Source organism: Myxocyprinus asiaticus, chromosome 19 (genome assembly GCF_019703515.2).
Source record: "Myxocyprinus asiaticus isolate MX2 ecotype Aquarium Trade chromosome 19, UBuf_Myxa_2, whole genome shotgun sequence".
Lineage (NCBI taxonomy): Eukaryota > Metazoa > Chordata > Actinopteri > Cypriniformes > Catostomidae > Myxocyprinus > Myxocyprinus asiaticus.
In genome coordinates, this window is record NC_059362.1 from 1,341,539 (window position 1) to 1,363,430 (window position 21,892).

At 41.1% G+C, this 21,892-nt stretch overlaps 10 non-coding genes across 10 annotated transcripts; all 10 read left to right on the forward strand.

The window, feature by feature from the left end:
• The first annotated feature begins 314 nt into the window (after positions 1-314).
• On the forward strand, positions 315-387 carry trnaf-gaa (transfer RNA phenylalanine (anticodon GAA)). Its single transcript has one exon. It is a non-coding gene; the product is annotated as a tRNA-Phe (tRNA).
• A 2,067-nt stretch (positions 388-2,454) lies between these two features.
• Positions 2,455-2,527, forward strand: trnaf-gaa (transfer RNA phenylalanine (anticodon GAA)). The gene has a single exon. It is a non-coding gene; the product is annotated as a tRNA-Phe (tRNA).
• A 2,222-nt stretch (positions 2,528-4,749) lies between these two features.
• On the forward strand, positions 4,750-4,822 carry trnaf-gaa (transfer RNA phenylalanine (anticodon GAA)). The gene has a single exon. It is a non-coding gene; the product is annotated as a tRNA-Phe (tRNA).
• A 1,754-nt stretch (positions 4,823-6,576) lies between these two features.
• On the forward strand, positions 6,577-6,649 carry trnaf-gaa (transfer RNA phenylalanine (anticodon GAA)). Its single transcript has one exon. It is a non-coding gene; the product is annotated as a tRNA-Phe (tRNA).
• A 2,219-nt stretch (positions 6,650-8,868) lies between these two features.
• On the forward strand, positions 8,869-8,941 carry trnaf-gaa (transfer RNA phenylalanine (anticodon GAA)). Its single transcript has one exon. It is a non-coding gene; the product is annotated as a tRNA-Phe (tRNA).
• A 2,220-nt stretch (positions 8,942-11,161) lies between these two features.
• Positions 11,162-11,234, forward strand: trnaf-gaa (transfer RNA phenylalanine (anticodon GAA)). Its single transcript has one exon. It is a non-coding gene; the product is annotated as a tRNA-Phe (tRNA).
• Positions 11,235-13,141: 1,907 nt separating this feature from the next.
• On the forward strand, positions 13,142-13,214 carry trnaf-gaa (transfer RNA phenylalanine (anticodon GAA)). The gene has a single exon. It is a non-coding gene; the product is annotated as a tRNA-Phe (tRNA).
• A 682-nt stretch (positions 13,215-13,896) lies between these two features.
• On the forward strand, positions 13,897-13,969 carry trnaf-gaa (transfer RNA phenylalanine (anticodon GAA)). Its single transcript has one exon. It is a non-coding gene; the product is annotated as a tRNA-Phe (tRNA).
• A 1,748-nt stretch (positions 13,970-15,717) lies between these two features.
• trnaf-gaa (transfer RNA phenylalanine (anticodon GAA)) lies at positions 15,718-15,790 on the forward strand. The gene has a single exon. It is a non-coding gene; the product is annotated as a tRNA-Phe (tRNA).
• A 2,365-nt stretch (positions 15,791-18,155) lies between these two features.
• trnaf-gaa (transfer RNA phenylalanine (anticodon GAA)) lies at positions 18,156-18,228 on the forward strand. The gene has a single exon. It is a non-coding gene; the product is annotated as a tRNA-Phe (tRNA).
• The last annotated feature ends 3,664 nt before the right edge of the window (positions 18,229-21,892 follow it).

Here is a 21,892-nt window from a genome sequence, read left to right on the forward strand (position 1 = left end):
ATCAATTACACTCTCAACTCCCAGTAGGTCCAAGAGTACTTTGACATGCACTTATATATATCTAAAAAAAGAGTGGCATCATGTAAATCCATGAGGGTTTAGGCAGCTGTCTCTCTTGGCTGCTTTTGAAACATGTCCTTGTTCAACCTCCTTTCCAAAGATCAATTACACTCTCAGCTCCCAGTAGGTCCAGGAGTACTTTAACATGCACTTATGAGTGGAATCATGTAAACCACTCTTATACATAAAACTCTATAGATATAAAAAAAAAAAAGAGTAGCATCATGTAAATCCATGGGGTACTCACTGAAAAAGCCGAAATAGCTCAGTTGGGAGAGCGTTAGACTGAAGATCTAAAGGTCCCTGGTTCAATCCCGGGTTTCGGCAATTCTCTTAGTTGGCTGCTTTTGCACCATGTCCTTGTATATACGCCTTTCCAAAGAACAATTACACTCTCAACACTCAGTAGGTCCATGAGTACTTCACCATGCACTTACATAAAAAAGAGTGGAATCATGTAAATCCATGAGGGGTTAGGCAACTGTCTCTGTTGGCTGCTTTTGCACCATGTTCTTGTTCTAACTCCTTTCCAAAGAGCAATTACACTCTCAACTCCCAGTGGGCTAAAAAGGAAAGAGGATGGTTCCATATTGTAATGGAAAGCACTTTGGTCTTTGAATCCACATTTCCGAGTTCACTTCTGAATTGAACCTTCTTAGCAATTGGTGCCCAAAACAGGGGTTGGCTGCTGAAATTCCCATAAAAAGTCCTAAAGTGTGCCAATTTCCACAAAGCTTTTTCGTTCTCCACACCCAGGGGAGCGCGTAGGTGCAAATGTCAGTTCTGAGCTGTAATGGTTAGCAGTCTGGAGTCTAAATCCAGTGAACTGAGCTCAAATCTCAATGCAACCTTCAATGGCTTTTGCACCAAAGGTTCAGAGGAGCCAATAAAAAGTACTTTCCAAAAGCAGTCAGCCTCCAAATCTCATCTATTGAAAGTGTTCACACTCTGCTGCGAGAGGCAGAGATCTGTCAAAAGGGAATGCAGATCGATGCCCTGTATCAAAAGTGTGTTTTGTGGTTAAGTAGCTTAGCACCCATGAAGAATGTGACATGGCAACTGTTCCCAAGGAAACTTCAATGCACATTCAATTTCCTTTCAAGAAAGAAAGGAATGAACATGAGTGAGCACTATATGAGAAATGGAACAAATGAAAAAAAATTAGATTAGCGTTTTTGTTAGAATTTTTTGTTGATTTGACATGTTGTTGACCTGTATACTTGCCCAAGACTTTTCAAAAAAATCTCAATTTCCTCATTCACATAGAGTGCATGACTGAAAAATGCTGTACATGGGTGTGGCATGCTGCAATACTCTGCTGGCCAGGTCCACGAGTACTTCACCATGCACATATATCAATAAAGAGTGGCATCATGTAAATCCATGGGGGTTTAGGCAGCTGTCTCTGTTTGCTGCTTTTGCACCATGTCCTTGTTCAAACTCCTTTCCAAAGATCAATTACACTCTCAGCTGCCATTAGGTCCAAGAGTACTTTTACATGCACTTATATCTATCTAAAAAAAAGAGTGGCATCATGTAAATCCATGAGGGTTTAGGCAGCTGTCTCTGTTGGCTGCTTTTGCACTATGTCCTTGTTCAAACTCCTTTCCAAAGAGCAATTACACTCTCAACTCTCAGTAGGTCCATGAGTACTTCACCATGCACTTACATAAAAAAGAGTGGCATCATGTAAATCCATGAGGGTTTAGGCAACTGTCTCTGTTGGCTGCTTTTGCACCATGTCCTTGTTAAAGCTCCTTTCCAATGATCAATTACACTCTCAACTCCCAGTAGGTCCAAGAGTACTTTGACATGCACTTATATATATCTAAAAAAAGAGTGGCATCATGTAAATCCATGAGGGTTTAGGCAGCTGTCTCTGTTGGCTGCTTATGCACTATGTCCTTGTTCAAACTCCTTTCCAAAGAGCAATTACACTCTCAACTCTCAGAAGGTCCATGTGTACTTCACCATGCACTTACATAAAAAAGAGTGGCATCATGTAAATCCATGAGGGTTTAGGCAACTGTCTCTGTTGGCTGCTTTTGCACCATGTCCTTGTTAAAGCTCCTTTCCAATGATCAATTACACTCTCAACTCCCAGTAGGTCCAAGAGTACTTTGACATGCACTTATATATATCTAAAAAAAAGAGTGGCATCATGTAAATCCATGAGGGTTTAGGCAGCTGTCTCTCTTGGCTGCTTTTGAAACATGTCCTTGTTCAACCTCCTTTCCAAAGATCAATTACACTCTCAGCTCCCAGTAGGTCCAGGAGTACTTTAACATGCACTTATGAGTGGAATCATGTAAACCACTCTTATACATAAAACTCTATAGATATAAAAAAAAAAAGAGTAGCATCATGTAAATCCATGGGGTACTCACTGAAAAAGCCGAAATAGCTCAGTTGGGAGAGCGTTAGACTGAAGATCTAAAGGTCCCTGGTTCAATCCCGGGTTTCGGCAATTCTCTTAGTTGGCTGCTTTTGCACCATGTCCTTGTACATACGCCTTTCCAAAGAACAATTACACTCTCAACACTCAGTAGGTCCATGAGTACTTCACCATGCACTTACATAAAAAAGAGTGGAATCATGTAAATCCATGAGGGGTTAGGCAACTGTCTCTGTTGGCTGCTTTTGCACCATGTTCTTGTTCTAACTCCTTTCCAAAGAGCAATTACACTCTCAACTCCCAGTGGGCTAAAAAGGAAAGAGGATGGTTCCATATTGTAATGGAAAGCACTTTGGTCTTTGAATCCACATTTCCGAGTTCACTTCTGAATTGAACCTTCTTAGCAATTGGTGCCCAAAACAGGGGTTGGCTGCTGAAATTCCCATAAAAAGTCCTAAAGTGTGCCAATTTCCACAAAGCTTTTTCGTTCTCCACACCCAGGGGAGCGCGTAGGTGCAAATGTCAGTTCTGAGCTGTAATGGTTAGCAGTCTGGAGTCTAAATCCAGTGAACTGAGCTCAAATCTCAATGCAACCTTCAATGGCTTTTGCACCAAAGGTTCAGAGGAGCCAATAAAAAGTACTTTCCAAAAGCAGTCAGCCTCCAAATCTCATCTATTGAAAGTGTTCACACTCTGCTGCGAGAGGCAGAGATCTGTCAAAAGGGAATGCAGATCGATGCCCTGTATCAAAAGTGTGTTTTGTGGTTAAGTAGCTTAGCACCCATGAAGAATGTGACATGGCAACTGTTCCCAAGGAAACTTCAATGCACATTAAATTTCCTTTCAAGAAAGAAAGGAATGAACATGAGTGAGCACTATATGAGAAATGGAACAAATGAAAAAAAATTAGATTAGCGTTTTTGTTAGAATTTTTTGTTGATTTGACATGTTGTTGACCTGTATACTTGCCCAAGACTTTTCAAAAAAATCTCAATTTCCTCATTCACATAGAGTGCATGACTGAAAAATGCTGTACATGGGTGTGGCATGCTGCAATACTCTGCTGGCCAGGTCCACGAGTACTTCACCATGCACATATATCAATAAAGAGTGGCATCATGTAAATCCATGGGGGTTTAGGCAGCTGTCTCTGTTTGCTGCTTTTGCACCATGTCCTTGTTCAAACTCCTTTCCAAAGATCAATTACACTCTCAGCTGCCATTAGGTCCAAGAGTACTTTTACATGCACTTATATCTATCTAAAAAAAAGAGTGGCATCATGTAAATCCATGAGGGTTTAGGCAGCTGTCTCTGTTGGCTGCTTTTGCACTATGTCCTTGTTCAAACTCCTTTCCAAAGAGCAATTACACTCTCAACTCTCAGTAGGTCCATGAGTACTTCACCATGCACTTACATAAAAAAGAGTGGCATCATGTACATCCATGAGGGTTTAGGCAACTGTCTCTGTTGGCTGCTTTTGCACCATGTCCTTGTTCAAGCTCCTTTCCAAAGAGCAATTACACTCTCAACTCTCAGTAGGTCCATGAGTACTTCACCATGCACTTACATAAAAAAGAGTGGCATCATGTAAATCCATGAGGGTTTAGGCAACTGTCTCTGTTGGCTGCTTTTGCACCATGTCCTTGTTAAAGCTCCTTTCCAATGATCAATTACACTCTCAACTCCCAGTAGGTCCAAGAGTACTTTGACATGCACTTATATATATCTAAAAAAAAGAGTGGCATAATGTAAATCCATGAGGGTTTAGGCAGCTGTCTCTGTTGGCTGCTTTTGCACTATGTCCTTGTTCAAACTCCTTTCCAAAGAGCAATTACACTCTCAACTCTCAGAAGGTCCATGTGTACTTCACCATGCACTTACATAAAAAAGAGTGGCATCATGTAAATCCATGAGGGTTTAGGCAACTGTCTCTGTTGGCTGCTTTTGCACCATGTCCTTGTTAAAGCTCCTTTCCAATGATCAATTACACTCTCAACTCCCAGTAGGTCCAAGAGTACTTTGACATGCACTTATATATATCTAAAAAAAAGAGTGGCATCATGTAAATCCATGAGGGTTTAGGCAGCTGTCTCTCTTGGCTGCTTTTGAAACATGTCCTTGTTCAACCTCCTTTCCAAAGATCAATTACACTCTCAGCTCCCAGTAGGTCCAGGAGTACTTTAACATGCACTTATGAGTGGAATCATGTAAACCACTCTTATACATAAAACTCTATAGATATAAAAAAAAAAAAGAGTAGCATCATGTAAATCCATGGGGTACTCACTGAAAAAGCCAAAATAGCTCAGTTGGGAGAGCGTTAGACTGAAGATCTAAAGGTCCCTGGTTCAATCCCGGGTTTCGGCAATTCTCTTAGTTGGCTGCTTTTGCACCATGTCCTTGTATATACGCCTTTCCAAAGAACAATTACACTCTCAACACTCAGTAGGTCCATGAGTACTTCACCATGCACTTACATAAAAAAGAGTGGAATCATGTAAATCCATGAGGGGTTAGGCAACTGTCTCTGTTGGCTGCTTTTGCACCATGTTCTTGTTCTAACTCCTTTCCAAAGAGCAATTACACTCTCAACTCCCAGTGGGCTAAAAAGGAAAGAGGATGGTTCCATATTGTAATGGAAAGCACTTTGGTCTTTGAATCCACATTTCCGAGTTCACTTCTGAATTGAACCTTCTTAGCAATTGGTGCCCAAAACAGGGGTTGGCTGCTGAAATTCCCATAAAAAGTCCTAAAGTGTGCCAATTTCCACAAAGCTTTTTCGTTCTCCACACCCAGGGGAGCGCGTAGGTGCAAATGTCAGTTCTGAGCTGTAATGGTTAGCAGTCTGGAGTCTAAATCCAGTGAACTGAGCTCAAATCTCAATGCAACCTTCAATGGCTTTTGCACCAAAGGTTCAGAGGAGCCAATAAAAAGTACTTTCCAAAAGCAGTCAGCCTCCAAATCTCATCTATTGAAAGTGTTCACACTCTGCTGCGAGAGGCAGAGATCTGTCAAAAGGGAATGCAGATCGATGCCCTGTATCAAAAGTGTGTTTTGTGGTTAAGTAGCTTAGCACCCATGAAGAATGTGGCATGGCAACTGTTCCCAAGGAAACTTCAATGCACATTAAATTTCCTTTCAAGAAAGAAAGGAATGAACATGAGTGAGCACTATATGAGAAATGGAACAAATGAAAAAAAATTAGATTAGCGTTTTTGTTAGAATTTTTTGTTGATTTGACATGTTGTTGACCTGTATACTTGCCCAAGACTTTTCAAAAAAATCTCAATTTCCTCATTCACATAGAGTGCATGACTGAAAAATGCTGTACATGGGTGTGGCATGCTGCAATACTCTGCTGGCCAGGTCCACGAGTACTTCACCATGCACATATATCAATAAAGAGTGGCATCATGTAAATCCATGGGGGTTTAGGCAGCTGTCTCTGTTTGCTGCTTTTGCACCATGTCCTTGTTCAAACTCCTTTCCAAAGATCAATTACACTCTCAGCTGCCATTAGGTCCAAGAGTACTTTTACATGCACTTATATCTATCTAAAAAAAAGAGTGGCATCATGTAAATCCATGAGGGTTTAGGCAGCTGTCTCTGTTGGCTGCTTTTGCACTATGTCCTTGTTCAAACTCCTTTCCAAAGAGCAATTACACTCTCAACTCTCAGTAGGTCCATGAGTACTTCACCATGCACTTACATAAAAAAGAGTGGCATCATGTAAATCCATGAGGGTTTAGGCAACTGTCTCTGTTGGCTGCTTTTGCACCATGTCCTTGTTAAAGCTCCTTTCCAATGATCAATTACACTCTCAACTCCCAGTAGGTCCAAGAGTACTTTGACATGCACTTATATATATCTAAAAAAAGAGTGGCATCATGTAAATCCATGAGGGTTTAGGCAGCTGTCTCTCTTGGCTGCTTTTGAAACATGTCCTTGTTCAACCTCCTTTCCAAAGATCAATTACACTCTCAGCTCCCAGTAGGTCCAGGAGTACTTTAACATGCACTTATGAGTGGAATCATGTAAACCACTCTTATACATAAAACTCTATAGATATAAAAAAAAAAAAGAGTAGCATCATGTAAATCCATGGGGTACTCACTGAAAAAGCTGTAATAGCTCAGTTGGGAGAGCGTTAGACTGAAGATCTAAAGGTCCCTGGTTCAATCCCAGGTTTTAGCAATTCTCTTAGTTGGCTGCTTTTGCACCATGTCCTTGTATATACGCCTTTCCAAAGAACAATTACACTCTCAACACTCAGTAGGTCCATGAGTACTTCACCATGCACTTACATAAAAAAGAGTGGAATCATGTAAATCCATGAGGGGTTAGGCAACTGTCTCTGTTGGCTGCTTTTGCACCATGTTCTTGTTCTAACTCCTTTCCAAAGAGCAATTACACTCTCAACTCCCAGTGGGCTAAAAAGGAAAGAGGATGGTTCCATATTGTAATGGAAAGCACTTTGGTCTTTGAATCCACATTTCCGAGTTCACTTCTGAATTGAACCTTCTTAGCAATTGGTGCCCAAAACAGGGGTTGGCTGCTGAAATTCCCATAAAAAGTCCTAAAGTGTGCCAATTTCCACAAAGCTTTTTCGTTCTCCACACCCAGGGGAGCGCGTAGGTGCAAATGTCAGTTCTGAGCTGTAATGGTTAGCAGTCTGGAGTCTAAATCCAGTGAACTGAGCTCAAATCTCAATGCAACCTTCAATGGCTTTTGCACCAAAGGTTCAGAGGAGCCAATAAAAAGTACTTTCCAAAAGCAGTCAGCCTCCAAATCTCATCTATTGAAAGTGTTCACACTCTGCTGCGAGAGGCAGAGATCTGTCAAAAGGGAATGCAGATCGATGCCCTGTATCAAAAGTGTGTTTTGTGGTTAAGTAGCTTAGCACCCATGAAGAATGTGACATGGCAACTGTTCCCAAGGAAACTTCAATGCACATTCAATTTCCTTTCAAGAAAGAAAGGAATGAACATGAGTGAGCACTATATGAGAAATGGAACAAATGAAAAAAAATTAGATTAGCGTTTTTGTTAGAATTTTTTGTTGATTTGACATGTTGTTGACCTGTATACTTGCCCAAGACTTTTCAAAAAAATCTCAATTTCCTCATTCACATAGAGTGCATGACTGAAAAATGCTGTACATGGGTGTGGCATGCTGCAATACTCTGCTGGCCAGGTCCACGAGTACTTCACCATGCACATATATCAATAAAGAGTGGCATCATGTAAATCCATGGGGGTTTAGGCAGCTGTCTCTGTTTGCTGCTTTTGCACCATGTCCTTGTTCAAACTCCTTTCCAAAGATCAATTACACTCTCAGCTGCCATTAGGTCCAAGAGTACTTTTACATGCACTTATATCTATCTAAAAAAAAGAGTGGCATAATGTAAATCCATGAGGGTTTAGGCAGCTGTCTCTGTTGGCTGCTTTTGCACTATGTCCTTGTTCAAACTCCTTTCCAAAGAGCAATTACACTCTCAACTCTCAGTAGGTCCATGAGTACTTCACCATGCACTTACATAAAAAAGAGTGGCATCATGTACATCCATGAGGGTTTAGGCAACTGTCTCTGTTGGCTGCTTTTGCACCATGTCCTTGTTCAAGCTCCTTTCCAAAGAGCAATTACACTCTCAACTCTCAGTAGGTCCATGAGTACTTCACCATGCACTTACATAAAAAAGAGTGGCATCATGTAAATCCATGAGGGTTTAGGCAACTGTCTCTGTTGGCTGCTTTTGCACCATGTCCTTGTTAAAGCTCCTTTCCAATGATCAATTACACTCTCAACTCCCAGTAGGTCCAAGAGTACTTTGACATGCACTTATATATATCTAAAAAAAGAGTGGCATAATGTAAATCCATGAGGGTTTAGGCAGCTGTCTCTGTTGGCTGCTTTTGCACTATGTCCTTGTTCAAACTCCTTTCCAAAGAGCAATTACACTCTCAACTCTCAGAAGGTCCATGTGTACTTCACCATGCACTTACATAAAAAAGAGTGGCATCATGTAAATCCATGAGGGTTTAGGCAACTGTCTCTGTTGGCTGCTTTTGCACCATGTCCTTGTTAAAGCTCCTTTCCAATGATCAATTACACTCTCAACTCCCAGTAGGTCCAAGAGTACTTTGACATGCACTTATATATATCTAAAAAAAGAGTGGCATCATGTAAATCCATGAGGGTTTAGGCAGCTGTCTCTCTTGGCTGCTTTTGAAACATGTCCTTGTTCAACCTCCTTTCCAAAGATCAATTACACTCTCAGCTCCCAGTAGGTCCAGGAGTACTTTAACATGCACTTATGAGTGGAATCATGTAAACCACTCTTATACATAAAACTCTATAGATATAAAAAAAAAAAGAGTAGCATCATGTAAATCCATGGGGTACTCACTGAAAAAGCTGTAATAGCTCAGTTGGGAGAGTGTTAGACTGAAGATCTAAAGGTCCCTGGTTCAATCCCAGGTTTTAGCAATTCTCTTAGTTGGCTGCTTTTGCACCATGTCCTTGTATATACGCCTTTCCAAAGAACAATTACACTCTCAACACTCAGTAGGTCCATGAGTACTTCACCATGCACTTACATAAAAAAGAGTGGAATCATGTAAATCCATGAGGGGTTAGGCAACTGTCTCTGTTGGCTGCTTTTGCACCATGTTCTTGTTCTAACTCCTTTCCAAAGAGCAATTACACTCTCAACTCCCAGTGGGCTAAAAAGGAAAGAGGATGGTTCCATATTGTAATGGAAAGCACTTTGGTCTTTGAATCCACATTTCCGAGTTCACTTCTGAATTGAACCTTCTTAGCAATTGGTGCCCAAAACAGGGGTTGGCTGCTGAAATTCCCATAAAAAGTCCTAAAGTGTGCCAATTTCCACAAAGCTTTTTCGTTCTCCACACCCAGGGGAGCGCGTAGGTGCAAATGTCAGTTCTGAGCTGTAATGGTTAGCAGTCTGGAGTCTAAATCCAGTGAACTGAGCTCAAATCTCAATGCAACCTTCAATGGCTTTTGCACCAAAGGTTCAGAGGAGCCAATAAAAAGTACTTTCCAAAAGCAGTCAGCCTCCAAATCTCATCTATTGAAAGTGTTCACACTCTGCTGCGAGAGGCAGAGATCTGTCAAAAGGGAATGCAGATCGATGCCCTGTATCAAAAGTGTGTTTTGTGGTTAAGTAGCTTAGCACCCATGAAGAATGTGACATGGCAACTGTTCCCAAGGAAACTTCAATGCACATTAAATTTCCTTTCAAGAAAGAAAGGAATGAACATGAGTGAGCACTATATGAGAAATGGAACAAATGAAAAAAAATTAGATTAGCGTTTTTGTTAGAATTTTTTGTTGATTTGACATGTTGTTGACCTGTATACTTGCCCAAGACTTTTCAAAAAAATCTCAATTTCCTCATTCACATAGAGTGCATGACTGAAAAATGCTGTACATGGGTGTGGCATGCTGCAATACTCTGCTGGCCAGGTCCACGAGTACTTCACCATGCACATATATCAATAAAGAGTGGCATCATGTAAATCCATGGGGGTTTAGGCAGCTGTCTCTGTTTGCTGCTTTTGCACCATGTCCTTGTTCAAACTCCTTTCCAAAGATCAATTACACTCTCAGCTGCCATTAGGTCCAAGAGTACTTTTACATGCACTTATATCTATCTAAAAAAAAGAGTGGCATCATGTAAATCCATGAGGGTTTAGGCAGCTGTCTCTGTTGGCTGCTTTTGCACTATGTCCTTGTTCAAACTCCTTTCCAAAGAGCAATTACACTCTCAACTCTCAGTAGGTCCATGAGTACTTCACCATGCACTTACATAAAAAAGAGTGGCATCATGTACATCCATGAGGGTTTAGGCAGCTGTCTCTGTTGGCTGCTTTTGCACTATGTCCTTGTTCAAACTCCTTTCCAAAGAGCAATTACACTCTCAACTCTCAGTAGGTCCATGAGTACTTCACCATGCACTTACATAAAAAAGAGTGGCATCATGTAAATCCATGAGGGTTTAGGCAACTGTCTCTGTTGGCTGCTTTTGCACCATGTCCTTGTTAAAGCTCCTTTCCAATGATCAATTACACTCTCAACTCCCAGTAGGTCCAAGAGTACTTTGACATGCACTTATATATATCTAAAAAAAGAGTGGCATAATGTAAATCCATGAGGGTTTAGGCAGCTGTCTCTGTTGGCTGCTTTTGCACTATGTCCTTGTTCAAACTCCTTTCCAAAGAGCAATTACACTCTCAACTCTCAGAAGGTCCATGTGTACTTCACCATGCACTTACATAAAAAAGAGTGGCATCATGTAAATCCATGAGGGTTTAGGCAACTGTCTCTGTTGGCTGCTTTTGCACCATGTCCTTGTTAAAGCTCCTTTCCAATGATCAATTACACTCTCAACTCCCAGAAGGTCCAAGAGTACTTTGACATGCACTTATATATATCTAAAAAAAGAGTGGCATCATGTAAATCCATGAGGGTTTAGGCAGCTGTCTCTCTTGGCTGCTTTTGAAACATGTCCTTGTTCAACCTCCTTTCCAAAGATCAATTACACTCTCAGCTCCCAGTAGGTCCAGGAGTACTTTAACATGCACTTATGAGTGGAATCATGTAAACCACTCTTATACATAAAACTCTATAGATATAAAAAAAAAAAAGAGTAGCATCATGTAAATCCATGGGGTACTCACTAAAAAAGCCAAAATAGCTCAGTTGGGAGAGTGTTAGACTGAAGACCTAAAGGTCCCTGGTTCAATCCCGGGTTTCGGCAATTCTCTTAGTTGGCTGCTTTTGCACCATGTCCTTGTATATACGCCTTTCCAAAGAACAATTACACTCTCAACACTCAGTAGGTCCATGAGTACTTCACCATGCACTTACATAAAAAAGAGTGGAATCATGTAAATCCATGAGGGGTTAGGCAACTGTCTCTGTTGGCTGCTTTTGCACCATGTTCTTGTTCTAACTCCTTTCCAAAGAGCAATTACACTCTCAACTCCCAGTGGGCTAAAAAGGAAAGAGGATGGTTCCATATTGTAATGGAAAGCACTTTGGTCTTTGAATCCACATTTCCGAGTTCACTTCTGAATTGAACCTTCTTAGCAATTGGTGCCCAAAACAGGGGTTGGCTGCTGAAATTCCCATAAAAAGTCCTAAAGTGTGCCAATTTCCACAAAGCTTTTTCGTTCTCCACACCCAGGGGAGCGCGTAGGTGCAAATGTCAGTTCTGAGCTGTAATGGTTAGCAGTCTGGAGTCTAAATCCAGTGAACTGAGCTCAAATCTCAATGCAACCTTCAATGGCTTTTGCACCAAAGGTTCAGAGGAGCCAATAAAAAGTACTTTCCAAAAGCAGTCAGCCTCCAAATCTCATCTATTGAAAGTGTTCACACTCTGCTGCGAGAGGCAGAGATCTGTCAAAAGGGAATGCAGATCGATGCCCTGTATCAAAAGTGTGTTTTGTGGTTAAGTAGCTTAGCACCCATGAAGAATGTGGCATGGCAACTGTTCCCAAGGAAACTTCAATGCACATTAAATTTCCTTTCAAGAAAGAAAGGAATGAACATGAGTGAGCACTATATGAGAAATGGAACAAATGAAAAAAAATTAGATTAGCGTTTTTGTTAGAATTTTTTGTTGATTTGACATGTTGTTGACCTGTATACTTGCCCAAGACTTTTCAAAAAAATCTCAATTTCCTCATTCACATAGAGTGCATGACTGAAAAATGCTGTACATGGGTGTGGCATGCTGCAATACTCTGCTGGCCAGGTCCACGAGTACTTCACCATGCACATATATCAATAAAGAGTGGCATCATGTAAATCCATGGGGGTTTAGGCAGCTGTCTCTGTTTGCTGCTTTTGCACCATGTCCTTGTTCAAACTCCTTTCCAAAGATCAATTACACTCTCAGCTGCCATTAGGTCCAAGAGTACTTTTACATGCACTTATATCTATCTAAAAAAAAGAGTGGCATAATGTAAATCCATGAGGGTTTAGGCAGCTGTCTCTGTTGGCTGCTTTTGCACTATGTCCTTGTTCAAACTCCTTTCCAAAGAGCAATTACACTCTCAACTCTCAGTAGGTCCATGAGTACTTCACCATGCACTTACATAAAAAAGAGTGGCATCATGTACATCCATGAGGGTTTAGGCAGCTGTCTCTGTTGGCTGCTTTTGCACTATGTCCTTGTTCAAACTCCTTTCCAAAGAGCAATTACACTCTCAACTCTCAGTAGGTCCATGAGTACTTCACCATGCACTTACATAAAAAAGAGTGGCATCATGTAAATCCATGAGGGTTTAGGCAACTGTCTCTGTTGGCTGCTTTTGCACCATGTCCTTATTAAAGCTCCTTTCCAATGATCAATTACACTCTCAACTCCCAGTAGGTCCAAGAGTACTTTGACATGCACTTATATATATCTAAAAAAAGAGTGGCATCATGTAAATCCATGAGGGTTTAGGCAGCTGTCTCTCTTGGCTGCTTTTGAAACATGTCCTTGTTCAACCTCCTTTCCAAAGATCAATTACACTCTCAGCTCCCAGTAGGTCCAGGAGTACTTTAACATGCACTTATGAGTGGAATCATGTAAACCACTCTTATACATAAAACTCTATAGATATTAAAAAAAAAAAGAGTAGCATCATGTAAATCCATGGGGTATTCACTGAAAAAGCTGAAATAGCTCAGTTGGGAGAGCGTTAGACTGAAGATCTAAAGGTCTCTGGTTCAATCCCGGGTTTCGGCAATTCGCTTAGTTGGCTGCTTTTGCACCATGTCCTTGTTCAAACTCCTTTCCAAAGATCAATTACACTCTCAGCTGCCATTAGGTCCAAGAGTACTTTTACATGCACTTATATCTATCTAAAAAAAAGAGTGGCATAATGTAAATCCATGAGGGTTTAGGCAGCTGTCTCTGTTGGCTGCTTTTGCACTATGTCCTTGTTCAAACTCCTTTCCAAAGAGCAATTACACTCTCAACTCTCAGTAGGTCCATGAGTACTTCACCATGCACTTACATAAAAAAGAGTGGCATCATGTAAATCCATGAGGGTTTAGGCAACTGTCTCTGTTGGCTGCTTTTGCACCATGTCCTTGTTAAAGCTCCTTTCCAATGATCAATTACACTCTCAACTCCCAGTAGGTCCAAGAGTACTTTGACATGCACTTATATATATCTAAAAAAAGAGTGGCAACATGTAAATCCATGAGGGTTTAGGCAGCTGTCTCTCTTGGCTGCTTTTGAAACATGTCCTTGTTCAACCTCCTTTCCAAAGATCGATTACACTCTCAGCTCCCAGTAGGTCCAGGAGTACTTTAACATGCACTTATGAGTGGAATCATGTAAACCACTCTTATACATAAAACTCTATAGATATAAAACAAAAAAGAGTAGCATCATGTAAATCCATGGGGTACTCACTGAAAAAGCCGAAATAGCTCAGTTGGGAGAGTGTTAGACTGAAGATCTAAAGGTCCCTGGTTCAATCCAGGGTTTTAGCAATTCTCTTAGTTGGCTGCTTTTGCACCATGTCCTTGTATATACGCCTTTCCAAAGAACAATTACACTCTCAACACTCAGTAGGTCCATGAGTACTTCACCATGCACTTACATAAAAAAGAGTGGAATCATGTAAATCCATGAGGGGTTAGGCAACTGTCTCTGTTGGCTGCTTTTGCACCATGTTCTTGTTCTAACTCCTTTCCAAAGAGCAATTACACTCTCAACTCCCAGTGGGCTAAAAAGGAAAGAGGATGGTTCCATATTGTCATGGAAAGCACTTTGGTCTTTGAATCCACATTTCCGAGTTCACTTCTGAATTGAACCTTCTTAGCAATTGGTGCCCAAAACAGGGGTTGGCTGCTGAAATTCCCATAAAAAGTCCTAAAGTGTGCCAATTTCCACAAAGCTTTTTCGTTCTCCACACCCAGGGGAGCGCGTAGGTGCAAATGTCAGTTCTGAGCTGTAATGGTTAGCAGTCTGGAGTCTAAATCCAGTGAACTGAGCTCAAATCTCAATGCAACCTTCAATGGCTTTTGCACCAAAGGTTCAGAGGAGCCAATAAAAAGTACTTTCCAAAAGCAGTCAGCCTCCAAATCTCATCTATTGAAAGTGTTCACACTCTGCTGCGAGAGGCAGAGATCTGTCAAAAGGGAATGCAGATCGATGCCCTGTATCAAAAGTGTGTTTTGTGGTTAAGTAGCTTAGCACCCATGAAGAATGTGGCATGGCAACTGTTCCCAAGGAAACTTCAATGCACATTAAATTTCCTTTCAAGAAAGAAAGGAATGAACATGAGTGAGCACTATATGAGAAATGGAACAAATGAAAAAAAATTAGATTAGCGTTTTTGTTAGAATTTTTTGTTGATTTGACATGTTGTTGACCTGTATACTTGCCCAAGACTTTTCAAAAAATCTCAATTTCCTCATTCACATAGAGTGCATGACTGAAAAATGCTGTACATGGGTGTGGCATGCTGCAATACTCTGCTGGCCAGGTCCACGAGTACTTCACCATGCACATATATCAATAAAGAGTGGCATCATGTAAATCCATGGGGGTTTAGGCAGCTGTCTCTGTTTGCTGCTTTTGCACCATGTCCTTGTTCAAACTCCTTTCCAAAGATCAATTACACTCTCAGCTGCCATTAGGTCCAAGAGTACTTTTACATGCACTTATATCTATCTAAAAAAAAGAGTGGCATAATGTAAATCCACGAGGGTTTAGGCAGCTGTCTCTGTTGGCTGCTTTTGCACTATGTCCTTGTTCAAACTCCTTTCCAAAGAGCAATTACACTCTCAACTCTCAGTAGGTCCATGAGTACTTCACCATGCACTTACATAAAAAGAGTGGCATCATGTAAATCCATGAGGGTTTAGGCAACTGTCTCTGTTGGCTGCTTTTGCACCATGTCCTTGTTAAAGCTCCTTTCCAATGATCAATTACACTCTCAACTCCCAGTAGGTCCAAGAGTACTTTGACATGCACATATATATCTAAAAAAGAGTGGCAACATGTAAATCCATGAGGGTTTAGGCAGCTGTCTCTCTTGGCTGCTTTTGAAACATGTCCTTGTTCAACCTCCTTTCCAAAGATCGATTACACTCTCAGCTCCCAGTAGGTCCAGGAGTACTTTAACATGCACTTATGAGTGGAATCATGTAAACCACTCTTATACATAAAACTCTATAGATATAAAACAAAAAAGAGTAGCATCATGTAAATCCATGGGGTACTCACTGAAAAAGCCGAAATAGCTCAGTTGGGAGAGTGTAAGACTGAAGATCTAAAGGTCCCAGGTTCAATCCCGGGTTTTAGCAATTCTCTTAGTTGGCTGCTTTTGCACCATGTCCTTGTATATACGCCTTTCCAAAGAACAATTACACTCTCAACACTCAGTAGGTCCATGAGTACTTCACCATGCACTTACATAAAAAAGAGTGGAATCATGTAAATCCATGAGGGGTTAGGCAACTGTCTCTGTTGGCTGCTTTTGCACCATGTTCTTGTTCTAACTCCTTTCCAAAGAGCAATTACACTCTCAACTCCCAGTGGGCTAAAAAGGAAAGAGGATGGTTCCATATTGTAATGGAAAGCACTTTGGTCTTTGAATCCACATTTCCGAGTTCACTTCTGAATTGAACCTTCTTAGCAATTGGTGCCCAAAACAGGGGTTGGCTGCTGAAATTCCCATAAAAAGTCCTAAAGTGTGCCAATTTCCACAAAGCTTTTTCGTTCTCCACACCCAGGGGAGCGCGTAGGTGCAAATGTCAGTTCTGAGCTGTAATGGTTAGCAGTCTGGAGTCTAAATCCAGTGAACTGAGCTCAAATCTCAATGCAACCTTCAATGGCTTTTGCACCAAAGGTTCAGAGGAGCCAATAAAAAGTACTTTCCAAAAGCAGTCAGCCTCCAAATCTCATCTATTGAAAGTGTTCACACTCTGCTGCGAGAGGCAGAGATCTGTCAAAAGGGAATGCAGATCGATGCCCTGTATCAAAAGTGTGTTTTGTGGTTAAGTAGCTTAGCACCCATGAAGAATGTGGCATGGCAACTGTTCCCAAGGAAACTTCAATGCACATTAAATTTCCTTTCAAGAAAGAAAGGAATGAACATGAGTGAGCACTATATGAGAAATGGAACAAATGAAAAAAAATTAGATTAGCGTTTTTGTTAGAATTTTTTGTTGATTTGACATGTTGTTGACCTGTATACTTGCCCAAGACTTTTCAAAAAAATCTCAATTTCCTCATTCACATAGAGTGCATGACTGAAAAATGCTGTACATGGGTGTGGCATGCTGCAATACTCTGCTGGCCAGGTCCACGAGTACTTCACCATGCACATATATCAATAAAGAGTGGCATCATGTAAATCCATGGGGGTTTAGGCAGCTGTCTCTGTTTGCTGCTTTTGCACCATGTCCTTGTTCAAACTCCTTTCCAAAGATCAATTACACTCTCAGCTGCCATTAGGTCCAAGAGTACTTTTACATGCACTTATATCTATCTAAAAAAAGAGTGGCATAATGTAAATCCATGAGGGTTTAGGCAGCTGTCTCTGTTGGCTGCTTTTGCACTATGTCCTTGTTCAAACTCCTTTCCAAAGAGCAATTACACTCTCAACTCTCAGTAGGTCCATGAGTACTTCACCATGCACTTACATAAAAAGAGTGGCATCATGTACATCCATGAGGGTTTAGGCAGCTGTCTCTGTTGGCTGCTTTTGCACTATGTCCTTGTTCAAACTCCTTTCCAAAGAGCAATTACACTCTCAACTCTCAGTAGGTCCATGAGTACTTCACCATGCACTTACATAAAAAAGAGTGGCATCATGTAAATCCATGAGGGTTTAGGCAACTGTCTCTGTTGGCTGCTTTTGCACCATGTCCTTGTTAAAGCTCCTTTCCAATGATCAATTACACTCTCAACTCCCAGTAGGTCCAAGAGTACTTTGACATGCACTTATATATATCTAAAAAAAGAGTGGCATCATGTAAATCCATGAGGGTTTAGGCAGCTGTCTCTCTTGGCTGCTTTTGAAACATGTCCTTGTTCAACCTCCTTTCCAAAGATCAATTACACTCTCAGCCCATAGGTCCAGAGTACTTACATGCACTTATATAAAAAAGAGTGGCATAATGTAAATCCATGAGGGTTTAGGCAGCTGTCTCTGTTGGCTGCTTTTGCACTATGTCCTTGTTCAAACTCCTTTCCAAAGAGCAATTACACTCTCAACTCTCAGTAGGTCCATGAGTACTTCACCATGCACTTACATAAAAAAGAGTGGCATCATGTAAATCCATGAGGGTTTAGGCAACTGTCTCTGTTGGCTGCTTTTGCACCATGTCCTTGTTAAAGCTCCTTTCCAATGATCAATTACACTCTCAACTCCCAGTAGGTCCAAGAGTACTTTGACATGCACTTATATATATCTAAAAAAAAGAGTGGCAACATGTAAATCCATGAGGGTTTAGGCAGCTGTCTCTCTTGGCTGCTTTTGAAACATGTCCTTGTTCAACCTCCTTTCCAAAGATCGATTACACTCTCAGCTCCCAGTAGGTCCAGGAGTACTTTAACATGCACTTATGAGTGGAATCATGTAAACCACTCTTATACATAAAACTCTATAGATATAAAACAAAAAAGAGTAGCATCATGTAAATCCATGGGGTACTCACTGAAAAAGCCGAAATAGCTCAGTTGGGAGAGTGTTAGACTGAAGATCTAAAGGTCCCTGGTTCAATCCCGGGTTTTAGCAATTCTCTTAGTTGGCTGCTTTTGCACCATGTCCTTGTATATACGCCTTTCCAAAGAACAATTACACTCTCAACACTCAGTAGGTCCATGAGTACTTCACCATGCACTTACATAAAAAAGAGTGGAATCATGTAAATCCATGAGGGGTTAGGCAACTGTCTCTGTTGGCTGCTTTTGCACCATGTTCTTGTTCTAACTCCTTTCCAAAGAGCAATTACACTCTCAACTCCCAGTGGGCTAAAAAGGAAAGAGGATGGTTCCATATTGTAATGGAAAGCACTTTGGTCTTTGAATCCACATTTCCGAGTTCACTTCTGAATTGAACCTTCTTAGCAATTGGTGCCCAAAACAGGGGTTGGCTGCTGAAATTCCCATAAAAAGTCCTAAAGTGTGCCAATTTCCACAAAGCTTTTTCGTTCTCCACACCCAGGGGAGCGCGTAGGTGCAAATGTCAGTTCTGAGCTGTAATGGTTAGCAGTCTGGAGTCTAAATCCAGTGAACTGAGCTCAAATCTCAATGCAACCTTCAATGGCTTTTGCACCAAAGGTTCAGAGGAGCCAATAAAAAGTACTTTCCAAAAGCAGTCAGCCTCCAAATCTCATCTATTGAAAGTGTTCACACTCTGCTGCGAGAGGCAGAGATCTGTCAAAAGGGAATGCAGATCGATGCCCTGTATCAAAAGTGTGTTTTGTGGTTAAGTAGCTTAGCACCCATGAAGAATGTGGCATGGCAACTGTTCCCAAGGAAACTTCAATGCACATTAAATTTCCTTTCAAGAAAGAAAGGAATGAACATGAGTGAGCACTATATGAGAAATGGAACAAATGAAAAAAAATTAGATTAGCGTTTTTGTTAGAATTTTTTGTTGATTTGACATGTTGTTGACCTGTATACTTGCCCAAGACTTTTCAAAAAAATCTCAATTTCCTCATTCACATAGAGTGCATGACTGAAAAATGCTGTACATGGGTGTGGCATGCTGCAATACTCTGCTGGCCAGGTCCACGAGTACTTCACCATGCACATATATCAATAAAGAGTGGCATCATGTAAATCCATGGGGGTTTAGGCAGCTGTCTCTGTTTGCTGCTTTTGCACCATGTCCTTGTTCAAACTCCTTTCCAAAGATCAATTACACTCTCAGCTGCCATTAGGTCCAAGAGTACTTTTACATGCACTTATATCTATCTAAAAAAAGAGTGGCATAATGTAAATCCATGAGGGTTTAGGCAGCTGTCTCTGTTGGCTGCTTTTGCACTATGTCCTTGTTCAAACTCCTTTCCAAAGAGCAATTACACTCTCAACTCTCAGTAGGTCCATGAGTACTTCACCATGCACTTACATAAAAAAGAGTGGCATCATGTAAATCCATGAGGGTTTAGGCAACTGTCTCTGTTGGCTGCTTTTGCACCATGTCCTTGTTAAAGCTCCTTTCCAATGATCAATTACACTCTCAACTCCCAGTAGGTCCAAGAGTACTTTGACATGCACTTATATATATCTAAAAAAAGAGTGGCATCATGTAAATCCATGAGGGTTTAGGCAGCTGTCTCTCTTGGCTGCTTTTGAAACATGTCCTTGTTCAACCTCCTTTCCAAAGAGCAATTACACTCTCAACCCTCAGTAGGTCCATGAGTACTTCACCATGCACTTATATAAAAAAGAGTGGCATAATGTAAATCCATGAGGGTTTAGGCAGCTGTCTCTGTTGGCTGCTTTTGCACTATGTCCTTGTTCAAACTCCTTTCCAAAGAGCAATTACACTCTCAACTCCCAGTGGGCTAAAAAGGAAAGAGGATGGTTCCATATTGTCATGGAAAGCACTTTGGTCTTTGAATCCACATTTCCGAGTTCACTTCTGAATTGAACCTTCTTAGCAATTGGTGCCCAAAACAGGGGTTGGCTGCTGAAATTCCCATAAAAAGTCCTAAAGTGTGCCAATTTCCACAAAGCTTTTTCGTTCTCCACACCCAGGGGAGCGCGTAGGTGCAAATGTCAGTTCTGAGCTGTAATGGTTAGCAGTCTGGAGTCTAAATCCAGTGAACTGAGCTCAAATCTCAATGCAACCTTCAATGGCTTTTGCACCAAAGGTTCAGAGGAGCCAATAAAAAGTACTTTCCAAAAGCAGTCAGCCTCCAAATCTCATCTATTGAAAGTGTTCACACTCTGCTGCGAGAGGCAGAGATCTGTCAAAAGGGAATGCAGATCGATGCCCTGTATCAAAAGTGTGTTTTGTGGTTAAGTAGCTTAGCACCCATGAAGAATGTGACATGGCAACTGTTCCCAAGGAAACTTCAATGCACATTCAATTTCCTTTCAAGAAAGAAAGGAATGAACATGAGTGAGCACTATATGAGAAATGGAACAAATGAAAAAAAATTAGATTAGCGTTTTTGTTAGAATTTTTTGTTGATTTGACATGTTGTTGACCTGTATACTTGCCCAAGACTTTTCAAAAAAATCTCAATTTCCTCATTCACATAGAGTGCATGACTGAAAAATGCTGTACATGGGTGTGGCATGCTGCAATACTCTGCTGGCCAGGTCCACGAGTACTTCACCATGCACATATATCAATAAAGAGTGGCATCATGTAAATCCATGGGGGTTTAGGCAGCTGTCTCTGTTTGCTGCTTTTGCACCATGTCCTTGTTCAAACTACTTTCCAAAGATCAATTACACTCTCAGCTGCCATTAGGTCCAAGAGTACTTTTACATGCACTTATATCTATCTAAAAAAAAGAGTGGCATCATGTAAATCCATGAGGGTTTAGGCAGCTGTCTCTGTTGGCTGCTTTTGCACTATGTCCTTGTTCAAACTCCTTTCCAAAGAGCAATTACACTCTCAACTCTCAGTAGGTCCATGAGTACTTCACCATGCACTTACATAAAAAAGAGTGGCATCATGTAAATCCATGAGGGTTTAGGCAACTGTCTCTGTTGGCTGCTTTTGCACCATGTCCTTGTTAAAGCTCCTTTCCAATGATCAATTACACTCTCAACTCCCAGTAGGTCCAAGAGTACTTTGACATGCACTTATATATATCTAAAAAAAGAGTGGCATCATGTAAATCCATGAGGGTTTAGGCAGCTGTCTCTCTTGGCTGCTTTTGAAACATGTCCTTGTTCAACCTCCTTTCCAAAGAGCAATTACACTCTCAACCCTCAGTAGGTCCATGAGTACTTCACCATGCACTTATATAAAAAAGAGTGGCATAATGTAAATCCATGAGGGTTTAGGCAGCTGTCTCTGTTGGCTGCTTTTGCACTATGTCCTTGTTCAAACTCCTTTCCAAAGAGCAATTACACTCTCAACACTCAGTAGGTCCATGAGTACTTCACCATGCACTTACATAAAAAAGAGTGGCATCATGTAAATCCATGAGGGTTTAGGCAACTGTCTCTGTTGGCTGCTTTTGCACCATGTCCTTGTTAAAGCTCCTTTCCAATGATCAATTACACTCTCAACTCCCAGTAGGTCCAAGAGTACTTTGACATGCACTTATATATATCTAAAAAAAAGAGTGGCATCATGTAAATCCATGAGGGTTTAGGCAGCTGTCTCTCTTGGCTGCTTTTGAAACATGTCCTTGTTCAACCTCCTTTCCAAAGATCAATTACACTCTCAGCTCCCAGTAGGTCCAGGAGTACTTTAACATGCACTT